Source organism: Canis lupus, chromosome 19 (assembly GCF_048164855.1).
Source record: "Canis lupus baileyi chromosome 19, mCanLup2.hap1, whole genome shotgun sequence".
NCBI classification, from domain to species: domain Eukaryota; kingdom Metazoa; phylum Chordata; class Mammalia; order Carnivora; family Canidae; genus Canis; species Canis lupus.
Genome location: NC_132856.1, coordinates 3,963,185 through 3,980,108, shown reverse-complemented (window position 1 = coordinate 3,980,108; position 16,924 = coordinate 3,963,185). Strand labels below are relative to the sequence as shown.

Below are 16,924 nucleotides of genomic sequence, written 5' to 3'. Positions count from 1 at the left end.
CCCTTCTGTTCCATTAGAGCTAACTGGTTACAAGAGACAGAAACCAGTCATGGCTGACGGCAGTTAAGGGGAGGGGCACACTACTGAGGGGGTACAGGCTAGGTCAAAGGAGCCAGAAATCCCAACACCTGTGGGAAGGCCAGGAGCCCAGGCAGCTCCCAGCTAGAGGGGTGCTCTCTCTGGGTTGTTGCCACTGGAGCGATCAGCTCTGACGGTGCTCCAGCCTCGCGTGAACCTGCCCAAGGGCCTGTTGGCCAAGTGCATGTGGAGGAGGGTGGGCACCATTATTACCAACACCGCCGTAGCACCACCATGCCCTCAGCCACCACCAACACTGCTGCCAGCACTATGCCACTACTGCCACCACTGCCCCTCCCCGCCCCTCTCCTGCTCATGCATGCACTCTCTCTGTCGTCATGCGCGCATGTGTGCCCATACACACATACACACACACTCTTAAATAAATAAATAAATAAATAAATAAATAAATAAATAAATACATAAATAAATGGGACGCCTGGGTGGCTCAGTGGTTGAGCATCTGCCTTTAGCTCAGGGTGTGATCCTGGGGTCCTGGGATTGAGTCCCGCATTGGGCTTCTTGCAGGGAGCCTGCTTCTCCCTCTGCCTATATTTCTGTCTCTCTCTCTCTCTCTCTCTCTCTCTCTGTGCCTCTCATGAAGAAATGAATAAAATCTTTAAAAATAAATAAATAAAATCTTTAAAATATTTATTATGAAGGCTGCCAGGCATGTGTAGAATTGGAGAAAGCACTGCCACGGATCTCCGGATGACCACCACCCAGCTTCAACAGTTATCAGCATATGGCCAATCTTAATTTCATCTATATCCTCAACCACTCCTCCAACCTTAGGCTATTTTGAAGCAAATCCCTGATATCATATTATTTCATCCATAAAGATACGATAAGGAATTTAAAAACATAACCATGATAACTTTATCACACCTAAAAAGCAATAAATCTTAATATCATCATCAAACATCTAGTTAGTATTCAAATTTCTCTAATTCCTTTTGATTTGTTCAAAACAGCTTTCAGACAAGATCCACGCACTGCATTTGACTGATACCTCTTTTAAGCTCTTAAGTCTGCAAATTCCCCTTCCCTGTGTTTTCCCTTTCACTTCATTTGATGGAGCAACGTTTTTTTTTTTCTTTTTGTTTGTTTTGTTTTGTTTTAAAAGATTTTATTTATTTGTTCATGAGAGACACAGACAGAGAGGCAGAGACACAGGCAGAGGGAGAAGCAGGCTAGGCTCCCTGTGGGGAGCCCAATGTGGGACTCCAGCCCGGGACTCCTGGGATTATGCCCTGAGCCAAAGGCAGACGCTCAAATACTGAGCCACCCAGGCTGTCCCTGGAAACTGACTATAGGATGCCCTATTTTGTAGTTTGCTAGTTGCACCCCTGTGGTGTTAACATGTTCCTCTGAACCCTATGTTTCCTGTAATTCTAGGGGCTTGAGATAGGTCTAGAGGCTTGCTCAGATTCAAGCAAGAGTTTTTGGAGTTTTATGCTGCATAGTGTTGTGTCCTTCCTAACCTACTACTCCAAAACATACCTAATATCTGATCACTTCCTTTTTGTGATATTAAGATTGACTAATGGTTTGGAAGTTCTCAGATTGGCCAATCCACTATAAAGCACCCCATATGCTTTTCATTAATAATTTTGGTAACCAGGGATCCCTGGGTGGCTCAGCGGTTTAGCACCTGCCTTCAGCCCAGGGTGTGATCCTGGAGTCCCAGGATTGAGTCCCAGATTGGGTTCCCTGCATGAAGCCTGTTTCTCCCTCTGCCTGTGTCTCTGCGTCTCTCTCTCTCTCTCTCTCTCTCTCTGTGTGTGTCTCTCATGAATAAATAAATAAAATCTTAAAAAAAATAATTTAGGTAACCACTGATCATCATGCTTAATTTCACTATTAGAGGATTGCAAAGTGGTGATATACTATCATATCCTAGCTAGAATTTTCCCAAAGAGAACTGATTATTCTGAGAAATAGTTCAGAGAAGAAATAGAAGATAGATGATTGCTTTTTCCTTAATTGAAATATTTTTTGGAATAATAAGTTTGTACCTAGAACACCCAATGTTGACCAATAAATTTTTTTATCTACCCTTCTATGCAAATGGATTTTTAGCATCTGTGCTGTATTTCAGTCTATTGCAGACTTTTTTGATGTTCAAATTGTGCCACCTCTGACCAGTGTGGGAACCTCTGCAAGTTAGCTCCTGAGTCCCGTCTTCACAACTCCACAGATTTCGATCACTCCTCTTGCATTCCGCATGCTAGACACCCAAGGCTCATCTTGAACATTTTCTGCCTTGACCTGCAGTCAGACATATATCCAATGAGCCCTGGCTCCTATGTTTGGGACATTATATTTAGAGGTCACAAAGGAGTCTACAGTGTAAAGGATAAAAAGGAGTATATCTGAATGCACTGTCCCTACCGTAGGGGGTTCAGGAAGGCAATGGAAAAATAATGGAGGCCTGAAAATGCTTCAACTTTGCTGGGAAGAATATAGTTGCATGAAACAGGAGTGTATGGTCATGGGGAGGAGGAGGAAGGCCAGCGCAAGGGCTGGTTGATACTGTAATTCCATTGCACTGATCATTGATAATTGCAATCATCCTTGGAAAGGAGAGGGGACTGGGCCCAAGGCCCAGGGGATAGATTGGCCTTAGGTGGAAGGGACAGTTCCTCTACTGCAACAGCAGAAAGGGAAGATGGATATTTCTGGGCTTGGTTGCTCTGGAGCAGGCAAGAAGGTAGACAGTGGGGGGAGCCAATATTCAAGATGGCCTCATGGTATTCAAACCTCTGTGTGGTCCCTTCCCACACTGAATAGGCCGACACATGGAACTAATAGGATATTCCGGAAATAACAGAGCATGACTTCTGATGGGAGGTCATGACAGATATGGTGGCTTCCATCTTCTGCTCTTGGGCCACTCACTCTGGAGGAAGCCAGCTGTCATGTCCTGAGGACACTCAAGTAACTCCATGAGCCAGCATAAACTTGCAGCCAGGTGAGTGAGCCAACTTGGCCACAGATGCCTCATCCCCAGTCGAGCTTTCAGGTGACAAGAGTCAACATCTTGATTGTAACCTTGGGAGAGATGGTAGGTCAGAACCACCCAGCTAAGCCCCTGGGCTCCTGACCCACAGAAACTGTATGAAATAATACATATTTCTTGTGGCTTGAAGCTGCCAGTTTCTGGGGTGATTTTCTTTTATTAGCAATAGACATCTAATAACATGATTGTTATAAAAGATGCTGGGGCAGAAAGGAAATAGTGCTCTGTTTGAATGAGTGATCCAGAGAAGTGTCTAAGAGCCCAACAGGATAAAGTCTTTCAAGTTGAAAGGATCAAGGAACCAAAAGCCCAGATATGGGACAGACTGTCCAAGTGGATATTAAAATCCTCCAGGAAGACAGGACAGCTTGGGATCCAGGTTCCAAATTCTTCAGTGAATGAGGAGGAGCTCAGGAGATGCAACATCATGGTGGTAGTGGAGGGGAGTGGATAGTTTGGCTCTCAAATGGGAAGCCTGAACTTTGGGGGTCTGTTTTTGCATGCAGAGAATGAATACTAGTCAGAATGGAGTCACGGGGCCAGGAGAAGACCAATCCAATCCTTGGCTCTGGCATGAAAGAGAATTGAAAATTAAAGTCATCATTAGCACTGTTGGCATCACTCTACCACCACCACTATCTCCGTCACCACTGTAGTCATCATCACCAGTGTCGGCAAAATCCTGACCACTACCAGATACATCACCATCACCACCGGCACAAGGGCTGTCACCAATGCAAACACCGTCAGTGCTATCACAACCACCACCTCTACCAATACGACATCATTAAACACCACCACCATCCTTGTCCCCACAAGCATCAACCACCACCACCACCACCACTGTCACCTACTCAGTGCCAGCATGGCCATCCCCATCACCACAGACATTGCCATCACCTCCACCACTACCACCTTAACAAACACCTCACAATCACCACCCTCACCTGGACCCCCATCTTCCCCATCATTGCCCCATCATCATGAACACCACCATGCCCACCACAGACATTGTTACCACCCCCACCTCCACCATCACCTATGACTGCCCTCCACAACTACCATCTCCCCCAGCATTATCACCACCGTTGATTCTAACATCACAGGGGCACAGCGCTAGAAGCCTGCCTCAATACCCGTCCCCCTTTCCTCCTTAGAAACAGGGTGCCAGATTCTTCAGCGGGCACAAGGTCACATGGAAGAAAGGTCACAATTCCCAGGCTCCCCTGTCAGTGGGATATGAGAAGAAGTGTGGGGGACTTCCAGGAAGTCTGCTCCAAGGAGGGGCAGCCTCTCACCTCCCTTTTCATCACTGTGGGCCAGGCAACCATTATTTCTCACTTGTTTTACTATGATAGCCTCTTAATGGGTCTTTTTGCTTCTCCTTTGCCTCTTGATTTCCTATAGGACCAAAGTGTCCCATGAAAAGGTAAATCAGACCATGTGATTGCCTTGCTTAAAACCTCCAGTTTTTTAAAACGCCTGGGTGGCTCAGCGGTTGAACATCTGCCTTCGGCCCAGGGCATGATCCTGGAGTACCGGGATCGAGTCCCATATCGGGTTCCCCTGCAGGGAGCCTGCTTCTCCCTCTGCCTGTGTCTCTGCTTCTCTCTCTCACTCTCTCTGTGTGTGTCTTTCACGAATAAATAAATAAAATCTTAAAAAAAAAAAACCTTCTAATAGCTTCCCAATGCATTTAGCATAAAATCTAAACTCTTTATCCTGACCTATGAGGTTCTAAGAAATGGAGTTCCTGCATGAGTCTTTGTTCCCATCTCCCACCAGACTCCCTCTTGCTCACATTTTCTAGCTGTTTTGCACCCCTTCTGGAGTCTCTAACGAACTTATTTTTTGCTCACCACAGGGCCCTTGCACATGGTGTTCCCTCTGCACAGAATGTTCATTAAACCCCAAATTCTATATATTCTTTAGGGTTCTAGATATTTTAGAACAAAAATATCTCCCCTCCCTTGCCCCCCCCCCCCGCCCCAGCCAGGTCTAGTTTCCTGTATACCCTTGCTTCCTGGCAAGTATTGTTTGTGACAATATGCTTGTGGACTTACATGTTGACTATGTATCTCTTCCACTAGACTGGAACATCTTTCATGGCAGGGATATGTGGGTGGATGGGGGTATGCATTTACTAACTTCTATTTTTTTCAATAGCAGAAACAGCACTGGGCACATGGAAATATTTGTTGAAAAAAATAAATAAACGCTAGAGTGTGTTCATGCTGGCCCATCTCTAGAGTCACGCTCCTACCTCAGCTTCCTTCAGGCAAGTTATTAAATTGTCTCTCGAGTCAGTTTCTTCAACTGTAAAATGGGAATAGTCATGGACGTTTCCTTCTGGGTTGTTTGGAAAATGTAATGAGCTAATATGGATAAAGCGTTTAGGACACTGCATACACTTAGGGCCTTATAAATGTTTGCTGTGGCTGTTTTCATTCCTCCTGCCCACAGAGTCTGCTTCATTGTCACTGGAGCTTTTTCCCACTTTCAGGCTGCTTGGCCAGATGTTGCCCTTCCTTGGGACCTAGGCCAGTTCCCTACATCCCAGCTCCTAGAAGGCTGAGACTGTCCCAATGCCCCCCTTTACCCAATCATGCCTCCTTGGTATAAAGCTGGGCCCGGAACATGGCCAAGTTCACCACTACCCCCGTTCTGGGACATCCTTCCTTGCTCTCTTGGTGTCAGTCTCTGCGGTCAAAGCTGGCTCCACCTAAATACACCTGACTGTAGCGCTGAGGCTCACATGATGCATTTAGCAGTGTTTGCTGAATTTTTAAAATGTTACTTAATAAAAATTTAACATACTTCTTTTAAAATGTAAGTGACAGAAAATTTAAAAGCAAAATTAAATAATCATTCCCAACTCCCACCACTCAAAGCAATCGTCATCAACTTTGGAAGGAGCGTAATTCCAGACACCTCCCAGAGAGGCTCACAAATATGGAGCTCGGTCACTAGTATAGAAATGGACCATATTATGCTGGCAGTTTAACAGGGTTAAAGGATTGCCTTTAGTTTCACTTGGATTTAATCCAAGAGAAAAAAAGCTTGACATGCCACTGAAGGAACTGCTGGTCTGGATATGTGCCAATTGTCATGCTGGTCTACTCTACTGATGACGTCATGGTACTCGGACCTGGGGCAGGTTGTGCAAGCACCTTGTTATCCTACTGAGGCACGTGAGGCTTGCCCTATCAGTGAAAGTTTGAAGGGTCTCCATGCCTGGGGCATGCTGGGAACTCTCTTTTGGGGGGCGAGGACAGGCTCTTACCCTTCCCATCTCCAGCCATGAGGAAAGAAGCCCCAGCACTCAGAGGGCCCCAGGATGCGGCAAACATCACACGTGGGAATGCTGTCCCAACCCACCCATCAGGTGACTGCGTGGGTGGGGCCCGGAGCAAGAGAAGTCTCTCCAGAAGATTCAGACTGTGGTCAAGCTGCTCCACAGTCATATGATCTGCAGATCTGATGGTGGTAGACACGGCCCCAGGTGGAGCTGCTGGCCAGCCCTGGAAAGAGGTTGCTATGCGAATGCTCCGAGTGCCGCAGCAAAACTATTTCAGGAGCCGAGCTTCTGGAATGCTACAGGGACCCTGCAGGGCCTCAGCGTCTGGTGATGGGGCATCATGTGACCGTGTGACTGGACATGGCCACCATCAGATCCAGTAATCATAAGGTGGCCGGGTCCAGCAGCAATCCACCACGTGATAGACGGGAGCACTCCGGATCGCGCTGAGCACGTCTGTGCACAGGCCGCAACAAGGCGGGCTGGCCTCCCGCATTCCCACCTCTCTGTTCTGATGCCTCTTCTTCTGCCCGCCTGTAGCTCCGGGGCAGGGGTTCCTTGGGTCAACTGGGGGAGGAGGCTCGGCTCACAGATAGATCTGTAACCACATATGGACCTCCGACACCCTAAAGTCCTCTTGGAGCATCCCTAAGAGACTGGTGGAGAGACATGGTCCTGGGGCAGCGCCGCGAGGGGGACACTGGGCAGCAGTCGGTAGCCTGGCTGGTCAGCCCCTCGCTTGGGAGAAGGGAAGACCCGAGACAAGGAGGTCTGGGGAGTCAGTTACTGGGTGGGCACGGTGAGTGTGCGTCCAGCCTGGAACAGAGAGGTGAAGACTGACTTGCCTCGGGGCCACTCGAGCACTTGCACGATGAATCTATGAACACTGCAGCCACGCGGCAGGGCTGACTCGGCGCGTGTGCCCCAGTATGGCACCATGGCTGTGGCAGGTCCCCACCTTCCAGCAGCAGAGACCAACGCTGAGTTCTTGATGGGGTCACCTCTTCAAGAGACTGGCCAGCAACCTGATGGAAAGTTGGTCACACTGATCCTTTCCACCCTGGAGAGGCCAGCAACTTATCTTTACTGGAACCAAGGCCCTCTCCGGTGGCCTCCGGGCTGCAGTGCCTCCACTAGCACCGCCGCCTAGGGGCGGTGTCATTACATGGGTCTGATGGCCCTATTTCTTCAGCCAGGGCAGGTGGCTTCTCAGTCACTTTCCCATCTGCACCAAGCACACAGGAAATGATTCAAATGATTACTGACTCAATGGACTCAAGGACAGTACATCATTAGGACTATTCTGGAAGCACAGAAGAGAACCTAGGTCACTACATGTGACAGATACTTTAGGTTATTAGAGCTTCGTTCTCTCAAGGAACCCTGGTGTCCTGCACAACACTGTTTCAGACCAGGGACCATTTACCAGAAGGTGACAACAGAACATAACCACAGGTCCATTGGTCACGTCCTAGCTCACATCACTCAGTAGCAGCCCGCCTAAGAGGAATGGCCCACTGAAGGCTTAGCTCCAGTGCCAGTCTCGGACATCCTGAGGGCTGGAGGCTTGTCCTCTGCCACGCAAGAAAGCATGGAGACTAGACGACAGGTGGCATAGGGCCCTGTCACTGGAGCACAAGCAGGGGCAGAGGGAGGAGGGCCCTTCTTTCCGGCCATCATGCCCTCTTGCAGAACCCCTACTTCCTGCCCCACAATCCTGGTGTCAGCCAGACGGAGGTCCTGGTTTGGGATGGGATGAGGGGACTTGACAACTTTCGGGTGCACTTGCAGCTGTGGTCATGGCTGGGAGGAACTTACTGGTGAGGATAATCAACTCCGGCCTCTGTGAGAAGATGGGGAAGACCGCTGCCGTCCCACAGAGGGGCAGGGAGGAGTACCTCCAGAGCTCAGAATCCTCTGGGGCTTCTGCTTGTCCAGCTGTACCCAGTGACAAGGACTGGGGGCAGGAACATGGCTGGACAGGGGGAAGCAACCGAGGTCTCACACCCCTGGTGAAGAGCCAGGGCAACCTAGAGCCACAGAAGTGCTGGCGGCAGCTGAGAGGATCCAGAACAGGTGGGAAGAGATGGTGGATACCAATTGCAGCCTCAGGACCAAGCCCAGCAGGAGGGACCACGGCTCATTATACTGTTCCCTGTATTAAAATCCGACAGGGATCAAGGCCGGCTACTACCTTGAATTAGACTCTGGGACACACTGGACTTAACAGGGATTACAAATGGAGCTGAGGAGGGCTAAGGGGCGCAGGGGGGCTTTGGGTTTCTGTCCCAGAATTGGCCAATTCCTAGAGAGCTAGAGATTAAACCACTGCCCCACTCCCACCGCCGTGTGCTTTTCAAATGCAAACCAGCCAATCCAGGGCGCCTGGGTGGCTCAGCTGGTTAAGCTGCAGGAAGCTTGAAGGTTGGTCCTGATCCCAGGGTCCTGGAATTGAGCCCCAAGTCCCAGCCTGTTTTTCCCTCTCTGCTGCTTCACCTCCTTGTGCTGTCTCTCTCTCTCTCTCTCATCAAATAAATAAATAAATAAATAAATAAATAAATAAATAAATAAATAAATAAAAAAAACCCAGCCAATCCAGAGCCCACAGCCCGGCCACCTCCAGTGAGCTCTCACAGAGGGGCCCCTAGCCCCGCCCCCGCCCTATCACCGGCCAGGTCCCAGACAACTCAGGACTGCCCTAGGCTCCAGACACTGCTAAAGTGATTCAAACCAGCCACCTCCAAGCGTGCTTACCTGGCTTACCTGTCCTCTCTTGAGGAAGCCACAGGAAAGGCTCCCCAGTCACCACTGCCCCAGTGCTTCCCCAAGCGACCCCTCAAGGTGCGGTGTGCCCCCTCCTCTGGGAACTGCAGCTGTCTTTTCAATGATGGCCTTACTGGGCCTCATTTTTGTTCTTTTTCTTTTTTAAAAATATTTTATTTATTTATTTTAGAGAGTGCGTGAGACAGCACAAGCAGTGGAGAGGGAGAAGTAGGCTCCCCACTGAGCAGGGATCCCCATGTGGGGCTTGATCCCAGGACCCTGGGGATCATGACCTGAGCCAAAAGCGCATGCTTAACGGACTAAGCCACCCACGCACCCCTGAGCCTCAAATTTTCTACTAAGACACTCTTTTGAACCATGGACTGTACTGGAACTTCTGCGGCCCACCTCCAGGGCTCCTGCCCAGGCACATCCCAGCCACAGTGCTGCGGTGACCATTCCCTGCTGTCCGACCAGCCTTGCGAGGGTGCAGGCTGATGCCCCAGCATGAGGACCACCTGCGGGACCTGCTTGGCTCTCAGCTACAGGAACTCAGAAGCACAGAGGCTCCTGGGCCACCTGCAAGCATCGGGCTGGAAGCCTCCAGCCATGTGTCCCCTTTGGCCCCTCTTGGGTTGGGGGGGATGGACAGTTTTCATTACTTTCCTCGAGGTTCCTCAGATGGCCCATTAGAAATCGTGGTTCAATAATGCCTCTGTTTGTTGGTTCCCCCCCAACCCCCCTATTCCCTGGGACCACCTTCCTTAGAGAGGGAGATGAACGCAAACACACCCCATTTCTCAGGCTCTGCCTTTCCTGAGGTTGGTGCTGAGAATGAGAGAAATCTGTGTCTCGAGGAACTGAGGGCCCCACAGGGGGCTCTTCCCTATGAAATGAGGCAACCAGAGCTGCAGCCTAAGGCTGTGAGGATCCCAGAAATTCACAGGCCACAGTCCCGGCAGGAAAGAGGTGACACTCAAACTAGCAGCAGGGTTTCACAGCGGGGCTATTTGTAGGGCCTACTGAGGACAGGAGAAGTTGGCCCATGAGAACCAAGCCCATGATGGGCCCGCTGGTCCAGCCAGGCCCTGGGGACTTCCAGGAGTCTGACAGGCACGGAGGCAACCTGAATGTGGAATCCCGAACAACCTCACACCCGGGCAACCCCTGCCAACGCTGCCTCTTGGCTTTAGAACCTCATCGTGTGCCTGCATGAACTCTTACCTGCAGTACGGCCTGCCTGGGCAGCCTCAGGCTCGTACTACTCCACCCCAGGATCGCCTCTTTCTGGGCCACCTCTCACGGGCAGTCAGGGGCAGGAGGTACAGAGAGGGCACCTGGGTGGGGCCCCAAAAGCTGGTGACAGCTGCGACAAGATGGGTGCAGACACTGTCCTGCCTCTGAGGCAGGCTGTGCCTGGGCCACCCGCTAGCCTTTGCCCAGCTTGGGTCTCCTGCCCAGCCCAGCCGATCTGCACACACCTTATCTCGGCCATCCATCGAGGGCCACCTGGACTAACCAGTCCTGCCAGAAACTGGATCTGGCCATAAAGGCCCCTCCCTGGAGGTGTGTGTGAGATAAACCCCCACCTTCCACTGGCCTTTGCCTGAGCCAGAGGGCCAAGGCCTGGGGTGGAGGTGGTGGATAGCTTGTTCCTCTGCCCCCTCCCCGCGCTCCTCTGTAACAGGCAAGGTTGTGTGAAGTCTCTCTTCCCACCAACCACTCCTGCCTGGGATGGGGACGCCTGGGTCAGCTATCAGAGCTGGGATGAGGGAAGGTAGAGGTCAGGGGGTAGGGCCATTGGGGAGAGCCTAGGACCTGCCCCAACACCAATTTTTCTTTGTTCAAAAGGGAAACTGAGGCCTAGATTGCTTTTCATCTCCATTTGTAAAGACCCTTAACAACTCATCACATTTTCCTTCGTGTAGAACCATCCGCTGGTGTACTCTTAACGTGCCCAGAGGTGAAGGACCTGCCTATTGCGGGCTGATGCAGAGGGGATCAGTGGGGCTCTCATTCTCATCTTCTAGATGAGGAAACAAGTCAGTTGTCCAAGGTCACATGTGGCCGAGCTGGGAGTGAAGCTCCCATCTGCCTGCAGAGCTGTGCGCTCAGAGAGACTTCCAGAGGCTCACCACCATAAATAAGCAGGCTCACCCACTTGTCCTGTTGGCTCCTTTCAATGATAAATTCCTGGAAGTCCAGTCATTGGACTAAAGCTCCCATAGGATTTTGAGCCTGATTCTTACTGACAAATGGTGTGCCAGTCGTGGTGCCCACGGGACCTCACCGCAGAAGCAGGGAGAGGGCCCCAACCCCACCACTGTCCGTGTTCTTGCTTTTTACCTGGTTGGTGGGAAACTATGCCATGTCACTCTGTTTGCACATCCAGGACTCCAAGCAGCTTGTCTATGCTTGTTGGTTGTTTCTGTATCTTCTGGTATGAATTCCAGGTTTCCATTCTTTGCAGGCAGAGACAAGGCTGAGAAGCCACGAGTTCCCCTGCTCTCTGGCCTCAGGCTCCTCATCTGTATAATGGGGAGACAGGGTCCTCCAGGGAGGATGCCAGGACAACAGCCCCTCCAGGCCCGATTCCAGCTACCGGAATGCTTCTTTTCCCCAGTCTAGCCCCAGGCCGGACTCCTGATACCAGGTAGTAAATAACTTTCCATTTGGTCACCTCTGTTTTGGTGAATCTTTTGCCCTGGGGAAAGCGGGCGTGTCCTTAGTCAAGGACCCATACCAGCTACCAGGAGGGGCAGGGAGTGGTGCCTCCCTGGCAGGGAGTCCTGCCAACTTGAGCTTCTGTCACTGTGTGCCAGGCATTGACACCTCGCATCAGTCTGCCTCCTTGCAGCTCGGAGGCCACAGCATCACCCCGTTATCCCTGCCCTCCAGTCCCAGCCCTCAAAGTACAGGTGGGAAGACTGAGGCTGGGGTGCACAGCAATGGGGTCCCAAGGACCCACAGTGCCTGCAGAGGTCTGGATGGCAGCGGGCCTGGTCCGCTGGTCTGGCTGGGTGGTGCACACAGGAGCCCCGGGTGGGGGGTGCTGCCCCTGAATGTGTCGCACACTGCGGCAGGGGAGCTTCGGCCTCTGCTCCCCAGCCTCGGGCCCCAGCGCCCGCAGATTCCTTTGCCTGGAATGCGAGGAAGCAGACAGGCCCAGAGAAGCCCAGCGACCTGAGCATGTGGCCCAGCATCAAGGGGATCAGTGTCCCCGCGGCGGGAGGATAAAGCGGGTCTTCCCCGCTGGCCTGGGCCAGATCCGGGCGCCGAGACGCCCCCCCCGCCCCAGGTCAGCGGCGGGTGCCGGGGCGCTCGGCCGAGTGCGGAGCGCGGCCGCCAGCGGGCCATCTGCATGACAAAGGCGCGGCCGGCGGGGGCGGGGGCGGCAGGGGGCGCCTGGCCCGGCTGAGCCTCGCCCCGCCCGCAGGCCCGCAGCTGCCCCGCTAAGCCTCCGCCCCGCGGCCCGAAGATTTGGGGGGCGGGGGCGGCACGCGAGCCCCGGCGCTCAGCTGTGTTTGCTCGGGGGCCGCCACGCGGGGCGGCGGGGCTGCGGGCGGGACAAAGGCCCGAGCCGACCGACCCCGCAGGTGGCGAGGGGGGAAGGGAGGGCGCGCCGGGAGCGAGGGGGGCGGGGGGGCCGCGGCGGCGTCGGGGGAGGGGGAGGCCCGAGCCGCGGACGCAGGCCCCTCGGCAGCCAGCCCGACCGTGCACGGGGCCTCGCGTCCCTGCGCCGCGCCCCGGAGCTGCCCCCCAGGCTCCCTTCCTGCCCTGGGACCCAGGACGACAGACGGCACTGGGGTCCGTGGTTCCAGGCCGCTGGGGGCCGCTGGCTGCTCGGAGCCGTTCGTGCTTCCACGCGCCGGCTGCCGGGACCCTTGCGCTCACTTGCTCTGCACTTGCCGCCCTCCCATTGCCCCCAGGACTCACGGAGCCCCGCGCCTCTCACTCACGGTGCGCCCTTCGGCCCCTCTCCCCCAGCCTCCTCCCTGCCGGTGCTCCCCGCATCCCCCCCAGCCCCCCAGCATCCCCAGCAGCTTTCTCCACCTCCCCTCCCAGGAAAGGGCACTTCGGGCTCCAGGTGCCTGGACCAGACCCGGCTGGGCCCTGGCGTCCTTGGCGGTGCCGCCGCACCCGCTCTGCTGGCCTGACCTTCCCGAGCTATCCAGTCTAACCAACCTCTGCCAGGCCCGCCGCCGCCGGGGTCCTGCCCCAGAGCCTCTTGCCCGGACTATTCCTTCCTGTTCTCCCTGCTTCCGCCCCAGCAGCAGCTAGAAGGATCCTGTCAAAACCAAAGTCAGCCCTGCTGACCAAACCCTGCCCAGCTCCACACCCTCCCATGGCTCTCACCTCACTCAGAGGAAAAGCCAGAGCCCCCACAGCAGCCATGAGGCTCCGCGGATCTCCCGATCGCCCCCTCCTTTCCCCCTGACCCCCTACAGTCCACTCCAGCCACACACCCCTCTCCTGGGCAGGCCTCAGGGCCTTGTCACTTGCCATCCCTCTCTTGGAGCGCATGGCCCCCTCATTTCTTTCAGGTCCCTTCGGGCCTTTACTCAGATGCCACCTATTCAGTGCAGCCCTCCCTGGCCACCTGGTCTAAAATGTCACCCCCAACCCCCAACTCGTCTTGCATCTTTCTTTGCCTTATGTATTCTTGGCCCTTTTTGCTCTGTGGCATTTCTACATGTGTGCCTGCTCCCGTTGTGGCTCATTTTCTGTGTCCTGTGGACTGTAAGAGCCACCAGGGCAGAGATTTTTGTGTTTTCTGTTTGCTGTCATGTCCCCATCCCCCAGAGTTGGCATTGTCTCGGACACACAGCACATGTTTGATAAATATTTGCTGAGTGAAGGAAGAGTGAAAGCATCCAGTCCCCCGTGGTAACCCTGTAAGGTAGGCACCATTATCTCTATTTTTCAGTGTAAAGCACTGAAGCCCTGAAGGAGCAAGCAACTGGCCCAAGATCACAGGGCCAAAAAGTAGGGGGAGGGGTGGCAGGATTTGAATGCAGGCCCTCATTTCCTTTTATTTATTTTTTAAGATTTATTTTATTTTATTTTATTTTATTTTATTTGAGAGAGAGAGAGAGAATGAGTAGAGGAGGGGTAGAGGCAGAGGGAGAAGCAGACTTCTGAGCAGGGAGCCCCGATGCGGGGCTTGATTCATGACCCTGGGAGCATGACCTGAGCCGAAGGCAGACAGTTGATCGACTGAACCACCCAGGCGCCTGGGGCCCTCACTTCCTAGTGAGGTCTCCAACCAGAGGCCCAGAGGCTAGTTAGGGCCCCCAAAAACGTTTTGTGTGGCTTGAGCAGTTTCAGAAAAAATTGAGTCCATTTTAGCCATTTAAAAAAAACAGGTTTGGGGGCACCTGGGTGGCTCAGATGGTTGCTTAAGCAGCTTAGGTCATGATCCCCCCCCCCTCCTGGAATCTAGCTCCACGTTGGGCTTCCTACTCAGCGGGGAGTCTGCTTTTCCCTCTCCCTCTGCCCTCCCCAGCCTGTGGCTTCTGCTCTCCCTCTCTCTCTCTTTCTGACAAATAAATACATAAAATCTTTTTTTTTTTTTTTTTTATGATAGTCACAGAGAGAGAGGCAGAGAGAGAAGTAGGCTCCATGCACCGGGAGCCCGATGTGGGATTCGATCCCAGGTCTCCAGGATCGTGCCCTGGGCCAAAGGCAGGTGCCAAACTGCTGCGCCACCCAGGGATCCCCTAAATACATTAAAAAAAAAAAATCAGAGGGCTTTATGCAAAAACCTAAGCCTCCAGCTTTTCTAGCAACATTGAGATGTCTGGCCACTCCGGGTCCTCAGTCACACAGGACTAGAGCTGAGCAACAGTTTCCCCTCAGATGGGGGTGTGGGCTGCCTTATTTGTCCCAGTCTCCACCAGGCTGCTTCCTGGCCAGGCCCTGCCAACCCTCGCCCTGCCCAGGCCTCCTTCCTGTGAGCTTTCAGTGTTCCAGGCCTCTGCCCTTGGTGGTCCCTCTGCCTGGAATCCTCTCCCACAATTCTTTGCTGAGCTGCCTCCTTTTTGTCACTGAGGTCTCAGCCCAAATGTCACCTCCTCAGAGAAGCCCTCCCTGATTGCTCTGGCTCATTCTCATGATCTGAAATTACATCATTAATCTCTTTGGTGCCTGCATACTGTCTGCCCCTGTGGAATGGCTGCTCTAGAAGGACGGGGCTTGGGTCAGTCTTGTCACATGTCTGCGACAGCACCTTCACCTCCAGGCACTGGGTGACTGACCCAATGAGCAAAGGAGTGAGTGGAGGACTGGCCTGTAGCAGCCTCTGCTCTGAGTACCTCCCAGGCATCAAACCCTCCCGTGGGTGCACAGGAACCCTCTGCAGGGTTCACGGGATTGCTGGGACCAGATCACAGTCCCCTTGCTGGGGGGACAAGACGCCTCAGTGGTTTCCAGCTCTGTGACGACCTCGAGAGGCATGGGGGACCCTCTCCTTCCTCCGGCTCCCTGGGGTCTTACCACCGACTGGGGACTCTGAGTCTTCTGAGTCAGCTGAGCGACGCTGCCCTAGGTCACCCCCCTCGCGTTCCAGATGCAGCTGAGCCTCTACTTGCCCATTGGCCTCGCCCCAGCAGGCCCCCCGCAGCGCCACCTTCCAGGTCTTGGAGGGACAGCTGGCGGGGGCTGGTGAGGCTGTTTCAGTCCTGGCTCCGTTCACTTCTCCCCGTGTGACCACTCTGTACGCAGCCCCCCCCCCCCCCCGCCCTTCCCGAGGCTGGTGAGACCTGTAGGCGCTCAGGGCAGGGGTGGCTCCCACCCCGCGCACAGCTGCGCTCACTGACTGCGCCGCAGGAGGAGCAGGTGGATGGCACTCTTGGAGCCCCCACCGGTGACTGACTCACCTGCCGCCTGCGCCCCTCTGTGCTTACTTGTGTGGGTGCTCGTGGGTGATGATGTGATCACATGCTTGCAGGTGTGTGCACGTGCACACATGAGTGTGCGGCCTGGGGGTGTGAGTGACCGCGTGCTTGTGCGACACGGCGTGGGCGAGGTGCCTGAGTGGCCCGGCCGGTCCCCGCTGGCCAGCCTGTGGAGGGTGGGGGCAAGCTCGCCTGCCCCTCCAGGCAGCCCTCCGGGCAGGAGTCGCTGGGTCCCGGCTGGCCAGGGCTGAAGGTCCGGCACAAGCCAGAAGGGACCGGTTGGTGTGGAGAGAGGGGGAGCCCTTCCCCAGGGCGGTCAGTTCCCAGGACCAGGCTCTGCCGCTCCTGCTCCAAGTCCCTGGACCAGGACCCCGGGGTGGAGGCGGGATCCGGGGGTGGGGTGCAGGGGGACTGGGCCACAGAGCTCGCACACCTGCTTCCCATCCCCGCCCCCACCCCCAGTGGGTGCCCCGCTCAGTGGACCCTCTTCCTTCCAGGGCTCAGCACCTGCGTTCGCCAGGCCCCCGGCCCGGCCGTGCTGGCTGCTCCCGTGAGTGGACTAGGTCTTGGGGGACCTCGGGGGTGTGCCCGCCTCTACCCCACTGGGGTGGCCTCAGTGGGCCCCGGGCCCCAGGGAGGCCTGAGCTCCCTGCCCCCAGCTTTCAGAGGGGCTCCACAGGGCGCTGTCCACCCCGCCGCCGCCCGCTGCTCGCCACTGAGCCGCTTCTGACTTTTACCCTCAGAACCCAATGGATCTCGCTTCTCCCTGCCCAGAATCCGGCCTCAGCTGGTGGGGCTGCCACGCGCCCCCTTTCTGCACAGTTCCTGAGGGCTCAGGCCCACGGAGCAGAAGGCTTCCCGACCAGA

The 16,924-nt window shown here is 54.4% G+C and overlaps 1 long non-coding RNA gene across 2 annotated transcripts; it reads right to left on the bottom strand.

Annotated features, from left to right (window-relative positions):
• Nucleotides 1-752: 752 nt before the first annotated feature.
• On the bottom strand, nt 753-13,453 carry LOC140609720 (uncharacterized). 2 transcript variants are annotated; one of them, XR_012011462.1, is made up of 4 exons: nt 13,347-13,453; nt 11,508-11,689; nt 6,384-7,423; nt 753-3,668 (listed from the first exon to the last, which is right to left on the bottom strand). It is a non-coding gene; the product is annotated as an uncharacterized lncRNA (long non-coding RNA). The 2 variants fall into 2 exon arrangements; XR_012011461.1 differs by lacking the exon at nt 6,384-7,423 and having other exon boundaries at nt 754-3,668.
• Nucleotides 13,454-16,924: the final 3,471 nt, after the last annotated feature.